Raw genomic sequence first — 13,183 nt, 5'->3', positions numbered from 1 at the left:
TTTACCAAGTCACCCAGCTGGTGAAGAACAGAGTTAGAGTCAAACCCTGGTTGGACTGCCTGGCATAGGTGTTCCTAACCATTGCACATCCTGCTTTTTGTGATACCTTCCTGGGCTGGTGTAGAAGAGTCCCATTTCTGGGGTCTTGGAGCTGTAGGATGGGTCCACGGTTGTCACAGGATGTGGGGACCTTGAACACCTGTGCATATTGGGCAGGTGGAGTCCAGGGAGGGAGGGGGTGTCGGCCTCAGCAGGCAGCAGGTAAACCCACCAAGCGTCCCTATCACCCCGGTCAGGGCAGTCTTCTTGCCTCACCACCCAGATGTCTGGGGCCAAACCCAGAGAACCAGGCCCTGTGGATGGGAAGGATGGGACTGGCAGGGCTCAGCAAGCAGATGAAGCACCAGCCCAAGAAAGTCCCTCCAACTCTCCACGAAGGCTGAAGAGTCCCCTTCACTTGGGGTGAACTAGGACTTTTTTCCCTTTTGCTCCCTGTTAGCCTGGGGACACACTTTTCCTTCCATGAACCAATGTATCTTTCATAAAGCTCTGGACGTAAACAAAGTGAGAACACACAGGGCAGACCTTCATGAGCAAAGGGGACACTTACAGGACTGATGGGCTGAGAATGCGCAGTCACAAGCCAGGCCCTGGGCTGCCTGAGGGTGGCAGGGAGGCTGGTCACATCAAAGCCTGTCACCACCACTGTCAAAGCATGAGCCTGTCTCTTTTGGTTGCCAGGGTCTGTAGGTGGTGGACGCAGGAGAGCCAGCCTCGTTGTCAGCCAGCTGCCTGTTCATCCAGGAGGGAAGAAGATGACTTCAGGAAAAACCAGTGGGCACCGGGTCCCTTCTCAGCTCTACCTCTTACCCCTGCACCCTGGATACCTTGTGTTGCTCCCGCCCTTGCCACTGACGACCTGCCTTTCATCTCCTGGGGCATCTGCAAGACTGGTGCTGAGTAGGGGATCATGAGCTAGCTGGCAGATGTGGGGAGGCTGCTGTATGTGAAGAGCCAGCTGGCCCACCTCCAGGCCACAACCATCCCAGAATCCTCCTTTGCGAGCCTAGTTGAACTGTATGGAGCCCAGAAGGGAAGGAATACCTAGGGAATCTGGAGTCAAAGTTGTATGTGGATATAACTAGCTACCGACCCAGAGGGGTGAATACCCTCCTCAGGAGGGGGAACTGGACTTAGCAAAGATGCCTCCTTTTTCTGACTGCTGAGTGTCTCAGCGCAGACTAACACCTCAATGCCAGCTTCAGAGCTGGGCCCCTCCCCCAGGGCTATTTCCAGATCACCCATCACCCCACACCAGCCCAACCCCTCCCTGTTCTTGGCCAGCAGCAAACCCCAAAGTGTGTCAACCAGAGGGCAGCGAGGAGGCCAGGTGGAAAGGGAGGGAGGCCTCTGGGATCAGGGCAGCAGGTGGTGCTGGTGAGAAAAATCCCTGCGGTCTAAGAGCCTGCCAGCCACAGAAGTGACTGTCCCTGATGAGTGACAGGACTGTTTCGGAGGAGCTGGAGCAAGCAGAATGCTCAAGTCTGGAACAGGAACTGCTTCTGGACTAAACAGATCAGAGAAATGAACAATTTATTTTATTTAAGCATTTATGTTTTGGCTGTGCTGGGTTTTCGTTGCTGTGTGCGGGCTTTCTCTAGCTCTGGTGAGCGGAGACTACTCTAGTTTCAGCAAGAGGGCTTCTTGTGGTGGCTTCTCCTGTGCTTCTCCTAGAGCACAGGCTCTAGGGCTTCAGTCGTTGCAACACAGGGGTTTAGTTACTCTGCGGCATGTGGAATTTTCCCAGACCAGGGATTGAACCTGTGTCCCCTGTATTGGCAGGTGGATTCTTAACAACTGAACCATCAGGGAAGTTCAAAGATGAGCCATTTAAAGGTAATTTTTCTAGAACACTTCAGTGTGATGTGACCACGGGGACCTTTAAATGTACCTGAGACAGAGATCTAGCAGTAGGCAGCACTTTAAAAACAGACTGAGGGACTTCCCTCGTGGTCCAGTGGTGAAGAATTGCCTTCCAGTGCAGGGGAGGCAGCAGGTTCAATCCCTGGTCAGGGAATTAAGATCCCACATGCCTTGGGGCAAATGAGCCCCCATGCGCTGCAACTAGAGAGAAGTCCACGGGCCACAACTAAGAGCCCGTGTGCTGCAATAAAGACCCAGCACAGCCAAAAAAATAAATACATTCCTTAAAAAATAAAAATAGAGTGAAACTTTGAGATTGTAATTTCCAAAAATGTGTTGAGATGAAACCAGGAGGTGATGAACTCAAGGATAGGCAGGTGAGCAGAGGTGCCGCACAGAGTTGGTGAGTCAGTCTAGCAAGCCTTATTCTGGTGTCTCCACCAGACACAGGTATTCTAGAAATCCCTGGAAACGGTCACTCTGCCCTAGGGAGTCAGTTAAAATCCAACATAGAGGGCTTCCCCAGTGGCTCAGCGGTAAAGAACCTGCCTGTAATGCAGGAGATTCGGGTTCAATCCCTGGGTCAGGAAGATCCCCGGGAGAAGGAAATGGCAACCCACTCCAGTATTCTTTCTTTCCCAGGAAATCCCATGGACAGAGGAGCCTGGTGGGCTACAGTCCATGGGGTTGCAAAAGAGTCGGACAGGATTGAGCAACTGCAATCCAACGTACAATCCTCCCTCCAGTAATGCCCACGCCCCACCACCACCACCACTTGCTCACTCTCCAATCCCTCTTGAGGAGCTGAAGCAGGTAAGGGGCTGCCCTAGAAAAGTCACAAGAGCATTTAAATTGACATGCTGATTTATTAATCCATCATGTGTAAGTTTAAATTACATATGGCCTGACCACTACAGTGTGAAATGATAAAATGTTCTTGCAAAGCTGCAGGCTCTGTCAATCAAGGTCTAATACCTCTGTGAGAGCCTGCTAGAAACACCATCTACATATCTGTGGCGTTGCTGTAGTAGTAACCTTGGTCGTGGAATCCAGAAGTAGGTAGTTCTCACTGAGCCTCAATCCTCAAATCCAGTGGCACTGAATTATTAATAGGGTGACCAATTCATCCCGGTTTTAGCACTGAAAGTCTTGAGTCCCAGGAACCCCCCTCAGATTCAGTTTTAAAACTAAAATTTCCATATTTCCTCATTCCTGGGAAAACCAGGACAGCTGGTCACCCTAAATTTAAGAACACCATAGAGAATGATTGGAAAATCTCAAGGCAGTATATGTGAGTGATCAGGGCTGAGTTCAGGCCTAGTAGACATTTGTTCATAATTGAGCAAGCATTTATTAAAAATAGAGACTGGGCTTCTCTGGTGGCCCAGTGGTTAAGAATCTGCCTTGCAATGCAGGGCACACCAGTTCGATCCCTGGTCCAGGAAGATCCCACATAACATGGGGTACCAAGCCTGCATGCCATGACTACTGAGCTCTGCAACAAGAGAGGCTACCACAGTAAGAAGCCTGTACATTGCAACTAGAGAGCAGCCCCCGTTCACTGAAACTAGAGAAAGGCCTCCTGCAGCAACGAAGACCCAGTGCAGTGAAAAATAAATAAATAAATGTATTTTTAAAAAAATACAGACCAAGTTGCCCATTAAACTTCACAATGGACCCTACCTGAGGGGGTTTCCAATTTTATCAGGAGTGAAAGAAAGTGAAAGTGAAGTCGCTCAGTCGTGTCCAACTCTGTGACCCCATGGACTGTAGCCTACCAGGCTTCTCTGTCCATGGGATTTTCCAGGCAAGGGTACCAGAGTGGGTTGCCATTTCCTTCTCTGGGGATCTTCCCGACCCAGGAATCGAACCCAGGTCTCCCACATTGTAGGCAGACACTTTACCCTCTGAGTCACCAGGGAAGCTCTTATCAGGAGTGGGTAATATATAATGTGATTTTATTACATATTCATAAAATATTAATAATATAATTTTTGTATGTCATGTATTTTAATTAACTAACTGTCTCAAATATAAGTTGTTAATTTTAAGTGCTGAATGTAAAATGGCACTATTCTGGGCTTCTCTGGTAGCTAAGCTGGTAAAGAATCCGCCTGCAATGTAGGAGACCCCAGTTTGATTCCTCGGTCAGGAAGTTCCCCTGGAGAAGGGATAGGCTGCCCACTCCAGTATTCTTAGGCTTCCCTGGTGGCTCAGATGGTAAAGAATCCACCTGCAATGCAGGAGACCTGGGTTCAATCGCTGGGTTGGGAAGATCCCCTGGAGGAGGGCATGACAACCTACTCCAGTATTCTTCCCTGGAGAATCCCCATGGACAGAAGAGCCTGGCAGGCTACCAGTCCATGGGGTCACAAAGAGCTGGACACAACTGAGCGACTGAGCACACACACACACACAAGCACTATTTTAAGCACTTTAAATTTATGAGCTCATGTAATTTTGACAACCATATAGATAGATATTAGCCCAATTTTACAAACAAGGAAACTGAAGCTCAGAAGAAAGTGAAGCTCTGGATCATATGGCTAGTAAGTGGTTTTTCTGTACTTGGAAAGAAAAGACAGATGTGATAAATGTCAAATATATGATGGGCTGTCAATGGCAAGAGGGAGGGTCTCATTCTGTGACACTCCAGGGAGAAGAGTAAGGACCCGTGGAGGGAACCACAGAGGGGCAGGACCCAGCTTCACGGCAGGGGGACTTCTCCATGATCAACACTACCCTCGAGTGGAGTAAGTGGACACATGGACTGTGAGTTCCCCTGCAGTGAACTCGGTCAAGTAGATTCTGCATGATGACTTGCCTGGAATGGATAGATGCCAGGAGATGGATGAGGTGACCTTAAATCCACCTTCCAGCCTTAAGGACTGTTAGGAATTTCTTAAAAGTCATTTTCTTTTATAATAACGTTTATTCATTTTTATTCTTAAAATATATTTATTTGTTCTGCGTCTTCATTGTGGCATGTGGGATCTAGGTCCCTAACCAACGATCCAACCCAGGCCCCCTGCACTGGGAGCACAGTCTTAACCCCTGGACTCCAGCTTATTTATTTTTTAAAAAACAAATCTATTAGGGGCATACCATGTACCCGAATCCTTTCCAGGAACTGGGGATACCTAGATGAATAAACTAAGGTGCTTAGAATCTCAAAAAATTCACAGCCCGAGACATCTACACAGAAAGTGACAGTCTAGATGGTAAGCAAATGTCAGCAGGATCACTACAGTGTATGCTCAATAAATATCTGTTGAATATCTGCAAGAAGGAGAGGCTGTGGGAGGTCAGTGTGGGAGTCCCACAGAGGAACAATTGTTGACAGGGTCTTGAATTCTGAGGAAAAGCTTCCCAAGTGGAGATGTAGGAGAGGGTAGGAGGGCTGGCATGTGCAAAGGTGCAGTCTGGGCAGGGGAGTGTGAGGTGTAGCTCACTCTCCTCTGAAGCTCAGCCATTCCTGCCCCATCAGTAGTTTTGAGGGGACACTTGCAACAGGCAAATGAGGCCACCAGGGCTCACCTAGGACTGCATATATGGCATGGCTTGTGTGCTCAGTCCAAATCTCTGCGACCCCATGGACTGTAGCCCGCCAGGCTCCTCTGTCCATGGAATTCTCCAGGCAAGAATACTGGAGTGGGTAGCCATTTCCTTCTCTAGGGGATCTTCCCAATCAAGGGATTGAACCCACGTCTCCTGCTTGGCAGGTGGATTCTTTACCACTGAACCACTTGAGAAGCCCCATTTAAGGCTGAGGGGAGACCAGACAGAGAAAGGAGGTTGTGGCCCAACCCAGGTATGATAGTAGGCTTCACAGAGAGAAACCAGCCGGGGTCTTTTACGCAAAGGGAGCAGTTAAGGCACTGACGTCCACAGGGAAAATCATGGTAAGCACCGGGAAGAACACCTGGGAGAGGAGGGAGGCCCAAAAACAGGACTGTGGGTTTGGAAGCTGCAAAGACTCAGAGGTGCATTTGGGGAAGCAATGGGAGACCAGGTCAGGGAGATATTCCAAGACCAGGCCAGTCATGTAGGGCCTTTTATGCCATGTAGAGTTCGGACTTTATTCTCAGAGCAAAGAGGAAACCCTGAAGGTCAGCTGGGAAGCTCCAGCCACCAGCCTGACCTTTCTAGACTTTTCCCCCCAAATGACCCCCACCCTTACCTCCTGCTTTCTTTTTTTCCCCATTACTACTTATTACAGGATGTTGCATATAGTTCCCTCTGCTATACAATAGGACAAAGTTTAACTATTTTATATATAGTAGTTTGTATTTGTCAATCCCAAACTCTTAATTTACCCCCTTTCCTCTTGGGTAACCATAAGTTTGTTTTCTAAGTCTATGGGTCTGCCTCTGTTTAATATATAAGTTCATTTGTGTCATATTTTATTTTTTAATAATTTTATTTATTTTGGGTTGTGCTGGGTCTTCATTGCTGCATGGGCTTTTCTCTAGTAGAGGTGTGCAGGCGTCTCGCTGTGGTGGCTTCTCTTATCTGGGAGCACAGGTTCTACAGCACAGACTCAACAGTCGTGGTGCACAGGCTTAGTGCTCCATGACATGTGGGATCTTCCTGCATCAGGGATCAAACCTGTATTTCCTGCACTGGTATGCGATTCTTTACCACTGAGCCACCAGGGAAGCCCCTGTGTCATATTATAGATTCCACGTAAAGTGATATTATATGGTCTTTTCTATATGGACTTGCTTCACTTAGTATGATAATCTCTAGGTCCATCCATGTTGCAGCAAATGGCATAATTTTATTGATTTTTATGACTAAGCAGTATTCCATTGTATACATGTACCATATTTTCTTTATCCATTTGCCTGATGATGGTCATTTAGATTGCTTCCATGTCTTGGCTACTGTAAATAGTGCTGCAATGAACATTGGGGTGTGTGTATCTTTTCTAATTAGAGTTTTCTCTAATTAGAAAAACTCTTCTAGAGTTTTCCAGAAGTGGGATTGCTGGATCATATGGCAGCTCTGTTTTTAGTTTTTCTAAGGAAACTCCATACTGTTTTCCATAGTGGCTGCACCAATTTACATTCCCACCAACAGTGTAAGAGAGTTCCTTTTTCTCCACACCCTTTCCAACATTTATTTGTAGACTTCTTTTTTTTTTTTTTTGGCTGCATCAGGTTGCAGCACATAAGATCTTCAGCACACAAGCTTGCAGCTCCCTGACCAGGAATCAAACCCAGGCCCCCTGCATTGGGAGCGCATAGTCTTAGCCACTGGACCACCAGGGAAGTCCCTGTAGACTTTGATATTTTTTAATTATCATTTCTTTATGGCTGTGCTGGGTTTTCATTGCTGTGTGCAGGATTTGTCTGGTGCGGTGAGCATGGGATACTCTTCGTTGCGGTTCATAAGCGTCTCACTGCAGCGGCTTCTCTTGTTGCTGAGCACAGGCTTTAGGTGTCTGGGCCTCAGTAGTTGCTGCCCTCGAACTCAACAGCATGCAGACACAAGGTGCCGCGTGTGGGCCCGGTAGAGCGCCTGGGCTTCAGTAGTTGTGTCGCATGGACTTTGCTGCTCCACAGCATGTGGGATCAAACCCGTGTCCCCTGCATTGGCAATCAGATTCTTAACCACTGGACCACCAGAGAAGTCTCCCCTGTAGACTTTTAAATGATGGCCATTCTGACCAGTGTGGGGTGGTACTTCATTGCAGTTTTTATTTGAATTTCTCTAGTAATTATCGATGTTGAGCATCTTTTCACTTTCCTAATGGCCATATAGATGTCTTCTTTGGAGAAATTTAGGTCTTCTGCCCATTTAAAAAATTAGTTTGTTTGCTTTTTTGATAATGAGTTGTATGAGCTGTTTGTATATTTGGGAAATTAAGCCCTTGTCAGTCACAACATTTGTAAATACTTTCTCCCATTCCACAGGTTGTCTTTTTGTTTTGTTTATGGTTTCCTCTGCTATACAAAGGTCTGATTCAGTCCCGGTTGTTTATTTTTGCTTTCACTGCTATTGCCTTGTCCACCCCCTGCTTTCTATTCCCCTCCTGTTCCCTAACTTTTTTGCAACCAATGTTTGGCAAATCTGATATCAAATCTCTTGCCTATGTCCTGCCACTTCTTTCTGAAAGTGGATTCTTAGCTGCCATTGCCAGTACACTGACGCCTGCTCTTTATCATTTTTTTCTCAGGAGCCAGGGCCAGCCCCACCCTAAGCTGCCCCAGACCAGTTCTGCTCAGTAGCCAAGCCCAGCTTCCTTCCCTTCCCCCAAGCCCTCAGATCATTCCTGGCCAGGCCCAGGCGGGCCTCCTCCGGGAGCTCAAACACAATATTCCCCTTTCTGTCTGCGGTGCACTGGCTGCACAATTTCACAATGCTTTGTTAGTGTTATAATTGTATTTTTTCACGTAATTTCCTTTTCTAAACTCTCAAACACAACCCCATGTATTCCATAAAATGCTTTGGCATTCTTGCAATAATTAAGTTCCAACAAATAAAGGTGTTTTGTAAATGTACCCTATTCCTTAGCAGTTAACTCTATAATAAGACAGATTTTTTTGGTTCATTTTTTATAGTAATCAAGAGATGTGGGTATGAAATGTGGACATTTTCTGTTAAAAATGAAAATATAAAGACAGGATACAAAATCCTCGCTACAAACTGATTTTTTTTTTAAGTTTGAAATGATAAATTCACAGAAAAGTGCAAAGAAACACACAGTGAGGTCTTTGACACCCCCTACCCAGCCACAGGGCTTCCCAGGTGGCGCTAGTGGTATAGACCCTGCCTGCCAATGCAGGAGATGTAAGAGACATGGGTTGTATCCCTGGGTCAGGAAGATTCTCTTGCCTGGAGAATCCCCATGGACAGAAGAGCCTGGCAGGCTACAGTCCCTAAGATCATATAGAGCTGGACACAACTGAAACGACTTACTTAGCAGGCACGCATGCACCCAGCCTTGGGTTAACATCTTGCATAACTATAGTATAATATCATAACCAGGAAATTGACATTGGCACAATCCACAGAGTGTATGCAGACTTCACCAGTTATATATAGAAAACTATATATATATATAGTTAATGAATGTAAGTGTGTGTGGCCCTATGCAATTTTACATGTATACCTTAACGTAACCACCACCATAAACATGATACTTCGTTGTAACAACAGCCCATGACTCTCTCATGCCACCCTTTTATATCCACACTCACTCTCCCCTCAGCCTGATTAAATATGAAAAAATATTAATGGAGCACAGAAAAATTGCCGAGAAAAAAATACAGCAAAATGATTGCCAACAGATGTCTGGATTGTGGGATAATGCTTGATTTATTTTTTATTTTTACAATTTTTAGTCTTTTCCATTTTTATTCAGTGAGAATCCATTACTTTTTAAAATTACTTAATTAACTAATTAATTTAAAATTACTTAATTAACTATTTAAAATTACTTAATTAACTAATTTGGCTGTGCCAACGGGATCTTCAGTCTTCACTGGGGCATGTAGGATTTTTTAGTTGCAACGTGCAGAATATTCAGTTGCAGCATATGAGATCAAGTTCCCTGACCACGTATCAAACCTGTGCCCCCTGCATTGGGAGCATGGAATCTTAACCACTGGACCACCAGGGAAGTCCCAAGAATCCATTACTTTATGAGAAAAATATCTTGGTGAAATTTCTAGTATACACTATAACATTTATAATCACATGATCCCACAATTTTCAAACTGGAAGAAGACCTGGTGGATTTTAATTTATATTAAAGTTTACCAACAGATCAAAATAAGCCCTTCCCTTCCACTCATAAAAATTTTTCCATCTCCCACAGAGCAATTTACAAAGTAAAACATTCTAAGTGTTGTTCATAATTTTATCCTAGCCCGCCTTTATAAGGTTAAACTTGAACACAGTAAAAAGACATTGTTTCTATTATTTACAGATTGCATAAAAACTCATTGCAAAATGTAGAGGCATAAAATCTTGATTTATCGTTTCTCTTGATTCTGTGAATTGACTGGAAAGTTCTTTTGTTGGTCTCCTCTGGCTCACTTGGGCTATTACAGATGGCTGGAACAGCTGGAAATTCATTCCAAGTTGGCCTCATTCACAAGTCTGGCAGTTGGTGCTGAGCAGGGAGTCTCAGCTCTTCTCATGACCTCCCAACCTCCAGTAGACTAGGCGCTGATCTGGGACAGTGCTCCAAGAGGGTGTGCCCCAGTGCTCAGGTGCTTATCCTCCCAGGTTTGTGGGATGCACAGGTCTCCTGGCCGAGCCCAAGGCTGATAGGGAGTTACACAGAGGCAAGAATACTGGGAGGCAGGATTCATTAGGGGCCATCAAAAGCCATAATCTACTGCAGATATGAAGGTTTGCCCCTTTATAAGAATGTAAATATGGGCAAAATAAAATACTTCTTTGAGTCCAGTGGAAAGGCTAAGAAAGGCAATTATAAGTAATTTCTTTTTTAAAAATTTAACTTATTTATTTTTGGCTATGCTGGATCTTATTGCTGCACATGTCCTTTCTCTAATTGCTATAAACGGGGGCTACTCTCCTGTTGTGGAGCATGGACTCTAGGGTGAGCAGGCTTCAGTAGTGGGACATGGGCTCAGTTTCCCCGAGGCATGTGGGATCTTCCCAGACCAGGGGTCGAACTGGTGTTCCCTGCATTGCAAGGTGGATTCTTAACCACTGGACCACCAGGGAAGCCACAGCAATTTCTAATCTTCATATAACCATGATTCAATCAAGATAATAGACAAGGTCAATTTCCCCATGGTTAACTCAAGAACTAGTGCCTCATTAAGGGAGCTGAAAAATATAGTTACACAGTCAACTAGATGTTACATTCATGTATCTATTTCCATACATAGTAATATAAATAAGAAATTCTCTTAATATTTACCAAACATAGTTCAGCTATTTTTAAATTTTTGGCCACACCAACACATGTGGTATCTTAGTTCCCAGACCAGGGCCTGGTCACCTGAGCCTCCTGCAGTGGAAGTGGAGTCTTAGCCCTTGTACCACCAAGTCCCTATAAATTTTGTGTGTGTATGAGCGTGAGCTCAGTCACGCAGTTGTGTCCAACTCTTTACCAGGCTTCTCTGGAATTTTCCAGGCAAGAATACTGGAGCGGGAGTATTATGGCACTGGAGTGCCATTTCCTCCTCCAGGGGATCTTCCTGACCCAGGGATCAAACCTGGATCTCTTGCATCTCTTTATTTTTAAAAAGATTTATTTTTGGAATTCCCTGGCAGTCCAGTGGCTAAGATTCTTTGATCTCACTGCAGAGGACCCAGGTCTAATCCCTGGTTGGGGATCTAAAATTCCAAAAGCTTTGCAGAGCAACCAAAAATATTTTTTAAAATACATAAATAAAATAAATAAATATATTTATATAAAAATAAATAATATCTATTATTTTAGAATAAGTATTTATGAAAAATATAATTAAAAGTTTACATTAAATATTAAAAGTTATACATTAAATCAACTTTTGCCTCAGAACTAATTTCTGAAAATACAGGAAATATAAAAGGGATCAGTTCAGTTTAGTTGTTCAGTCATGTCCAACTCTTTAAGACTCCATGGACTACAGCATGCCAGGCTTCCCTGTCCATCACCAACTCCTGGAGCTTGCTCAAACTCATGTCCATTGAGTCAGTGATGCCATCCAACCATCTCATCCTCTGTCGTCCCCTTCTCCTCCTGTCTTCAATCTTTGCCAGCATCAGGGTCTTTTCCAATGAGTCCATTCTTCCCATCAGGTGGCCAAAGTATTGGAGTTTCAGCTTCAGCATCAGTCCTTCCAATGAATATTCAGGACTGATTTCCTTTAGGATTGACTGGTTGGATCTCCTTGCAGCCCAAGGGACTCTCAAGAGTCTTCTCCAACACCATAGTTCAAAAGCATCGATTCTTTGGTGCTCAACTTTCTTTACAGCCCAAGTCTCACATCCATACATGACTACTGGAAAAATCATAGCATAAAAGGGATATGCTTTTTAAAATTTTAATAAATATATTTTGGACGTCCCTGGTGGTCCAGTTTTTAAGAATCCACCTGCCAAGGCAGGGCACACAGGTTCAATCCCTGGTCTAGGAAGATCGCACATGCAGTGGAGCAACTAATCCTGTTTGCCACAACTACTGAACCTGAGCTCTAGAGCCCAAGCTCCACAACAAGAGAAGCCACCGCAATTAGAAGCTAAGCACTGCAGCTAGAGAGTAGCTCCTGCTTGCCATAGCTAGAGAAAAGCCTGCATGCAGCAACAAAGACCCAGTGATGCCAAAAATAAATAAAATACATAATGAATGTTTCTTTCACTATAAAGTAGAATCAACACATGCTATACAGCTAATTTTTGATGTGTGTTCCCTCCAAAGTTTGACTGATCCGAAGGCTCCCTGAAGCATATGACACTTAGATAAGACTTAAGATCCACTGAGAATTTATTTGGAGGATCAAATGTTTCAGTAGATCTTGAGACTACAATAGTTCCTCAGACATCTGCTGTGAAGCTTTCTCCCTCATCTGCCAGATGCTGTCTCCAGAAGCACTGGCCCCTGCCTTTTTCTGTACCACATCTCTCCTTGGCTCCCTTCACTCTCCAGCCATGCTGGGCTTCCTTCAGGTTCTTCAACCAGGCATGCTCTGGCTTCCTAGCTCTCTTCACATGTCTCCTCCTCTGAGATCTCCTTGCTCCACTTCCTTCCTCTGGCTGACTCCTTATTCTTCTTGCATGTTACTACATGTCATTTCCAATGAAGATTTCTGACTTTTCCATATATGTTCCACCTGCACCCTGGGGTCTTCCCAGGTGGCACTATTGGTAAAGGAACCCTCCTGACAATGTAGGAGACAAGAAATGAGGTTCGATCCCTGAGTTGAGAAGATGCCCTAGAGGAGGATGTGGCAACCCACCCCAGTATTCTTGCCTGGAGAATCCGATGGACAGAGGAGCCTGGCAGGCTACAGTCCCTAGGGTAACACAGAGTGAGACATGACTGAAGCAACTTAGCATGCATGTGTTTTTGATAATGTTAGCATTCTGTACTTTCCCGGCCATAATGTCACCATATTCTGTTATTTTTTTGTTGTTAAATTAAAAAAAATTGTTGTTGTTGTTAAGCCATGTGGCATGTTAGTTCCCTGACCAGGGGTGGAACCTGTGCTCCCTGCATTGGGAGTGCAGAGTCTTAAACACTGGACCACCAGGGAAGTTCTCGCACTTTATTATTTTATGTTTTTAGTTTTAT

The 13,183-nt window shown here is 44.9% G+C and overlaps 1 long non-coding RNA gene across 2 annotated transcripts in view; it reads right to left on the bottom strand.

Moving 5' to 3' along the window:
* The window catches only part of LOC129648968 (uncharacterized), a 42,786-nt gene that overhangs the window by 4,854 nt on the left and 24,749 nt on the right, over positions 1–13,183 (bottom strand). For both annotated transcript variants that reach the window (XR_008712932.1, XR_008712933.1), the window contains exon 3: positions 611–792. This is a non-coding gene — a long non-coding RNA (uncharacterized LOC129648968). The remainder of the gene's footprint in view (positions 1–610; positions 793–13,183) is intronic.

This window comes from Bubalus kerabau, chromosome 4 (assembly GCF_029407905.1).
Source record: "Bubalus kerabau isolate K-KA32 ecotype Philippines breed swamp buffalo chromosome 4, PCC_UOA_SB_1v2, whole genome shotgun sequence".
NCBI lineage: Eukaryota > Metazoa > Chordata > Mammalia > Artiodactyla > Bovidae > Bubalus > Bubalus kerabau.
The sequence above is the reverse complement of the archived record's forward strand: the minus strand, read 5'-3'. Positions and strand labels throughout refer to the sequence as shown.